Source organism: Prunus avium, unplaced genomic scaffold (genome assembly GCF_965620075.1).
Source record: "Prunus avium unplaced genomic scaffold, drPruAviu1.hap1.1 HAP1_SCAFFOLD_345, whole genome shotgun sequence".
NCBI lineage: Eukaryota > Viridiplantae > Streptophyta > Magnoliopsida > Rosales > Rosaceae > Prunus > Prunus avium.
In genome coordinates this window covers 5,001-7,500 of record NW_028276969.1, presented here as the reverse complement: position 1 = coordinate 7,500, position 2,500 = coordinate 5,001, and positions in this window count along the sequence as shown.

Here is a 2,500-nt window from a genome sequence, read left to right as displayed (position 1 = left end):
AGCTTCTTTCGAAGCCAACCTACCCCCACACGTGTGAGAGTGGCCAACAATTTGCTAGCTTCTTCATCAACTCCGCCGAAAGCCATCCTCGACATACCCGTGCATTGAGAAGGTTTGGTGGCCGTACTCCCAACACAAAAGCATACCGAAGACAACCCCAAGCTAAAGCTCACTTGAAGCCAACGCATCGTCACCATGTGTTCGTGTGGCCGAGAATTGGGTAGCTTCTTCATCAACCCCGCCGAAAGCCATCCTCGACATACCCGTGCATTGAGAAGGTTTGGTGGCCGTACTCCCAACACAAAAGCATACCGAGGACAACCCCAAGCAAAAATTCATTTGAAGCCAACCCATCGTCGCCCACAACTAGTGGGTGAATGGTGTGCTTCCCGGGGTTGGCATAGACATTCCCTCGCATGCAAAAGATTGTCGATGCGAAAGATTATCTATGCCAACCCCGGGAAGCACACCATTCACACACTCCCGACCGGTGTGGTGTGGCGGTGATTGGATAGTTACGGATTGAGCACTTGCCAAGGATCAAAATGTGTCATTTAGAAGAAACATTTTCAAAAAGTTTTTAAAATCTTGTGGGTTTGCAACTCATAAGAGCGTCACTTTCAACGTCCCCGGTATTGGATTGAGTTTCTAAAAACAACCGTGCACACCGAGGTTAAACTTTACCAGCTCCACTCCGACTCGCCGCTCGCCCACAATTTGTTTGCAACGAAACATTTGTTTTTAATTTTGTTGGTTTGAAATTGTTTTGAAAAGGTTCTTTAAATCTAGTGGGTTTGCAACTCATAAGAGCGTCACTTTCAACGTCCCCGGCATTGGATTGAGTTTCTAAAAACAACCGTGCACACCGAGGTTAAACTTTACCGGCTCCACTCCGACTCGCCGCTCGCCCACTAGTCCGAAGGCAACAAAACATTTGTTTTTCATTTTGATGAAAATTTCTGTTTTTAAATCTTGTTGGTTTGAAATTGTTTTGAAAAGGTTCTTTAAATCTTGCGGGTTTGCAACTCATAAGAGCGTCACTTTCAACGTCCCCGGCATTGGATTGAGTTTCTAAAAACAACCGTGCACACCGAGGTTAAACTTTACCGGCTCCACTCCGACTCGCCGCTCGCCCACAAATCCGAAGGCAACAAAACATTTGTTTTTAATTTTGATGAAATTTTTTGAAAACATTGGCTTGGCAAGCCCCAATCCGCGACTATCCACCCACCGCCACCCCACACGGGTGGTTGTTGTTGAGAAATGAGGTTGTGGTCGACATGCCCGTGCATTTGAGAAGGAGTTCCTAGCACTCCATGCTCTCCCATGCCAAAAAAAAGCCTAGACAACCCCATTTCGCAACTTTCCACGCCTTTTTTTTCCTCCCTCACCCATGGCGGCGGCGTGGTGGCGGCGGCCGGATTCCGGCCACCACCGCCATGGGTGGCAGCCCCCCGACCCCGACACCAAACCCATAATACCGAGGCAACATATCGAGGCAACATGACATGGGTGTGGCGTGGGGGAAGGGGGCTGCAGCTAGGAAGGCATGGGCTGCCATGCATATGCAGGCAACACACACCCCCCTATATAGCATTTTATGCATTTAGCCCTTTGACAGGAAGAGACATCACCTATGCGCGAGGAGTCATAATGGGCTCTAAATAATTCAATACAAGGTATTTGGACGTGATTTTTTGCAGGGATACTAAGAAACATGCAATCTATGATGGGAAAAAGTTTCATAAATTTTTGAAGTCGGGAAGTATTTTTTATTATTTTTAGAAGTCGTAAAATTGAAAAAATCATTAAAACAAATCCGGGAGGAATTTTTTAGTTTTGTAAGTTGGAGAAGGTCCTAAAAATCATAGACTACTTATGGGGAGCTTATTGTGCGAGGAAATTTCAATAAAAACGGGGTTTGACAAGATTTGAAAAATTCTGTCGACATTTGAAAAAACCTGGAACCATGCTGCCGGCATGCTGCGCACATGCTGCGCGCAGGCTGCGCGCATGCTGCGCGCAGACTGCGCGCAGACTGCGCGCATGCCATGGCAGGACAAGTTTCGCTAGCCTCACTGTCGACAGATGCGCAAGCTGCGCGCACAGGCTGCGCGCATGCTGCGCACAGGCTGCGCGCATGCTGCGCACAGACTGCGCGCACGCTGCGCGCATGCCATGGCAGGACAAGTTTCGCTAGCCTCACTGTCGACAGATGCGCAAGCTGCACGCAAGCTCCGCGCACGCTGCGCACAGCCTGCGCGCATGTTGTGCGCAGGCTGCGCGCAGGCGCCGCGCATGCCATGGCAGGACAAGTTTCGCTAGCCTCACTGTCGACAGATGCGCAAGCTGCGCGCACAGGCTGCGCGCACGCCATGGCAGGACAACTTTCGCTAGCCTCACTGTCGACAGAATCAGCACGCTGCGCGCAAGCTGCGCGCGCGCATGGCAGGACAAGTTTCGAAAAATTCTGTCGACAGGCTGCCGGCATGGTGCGCGC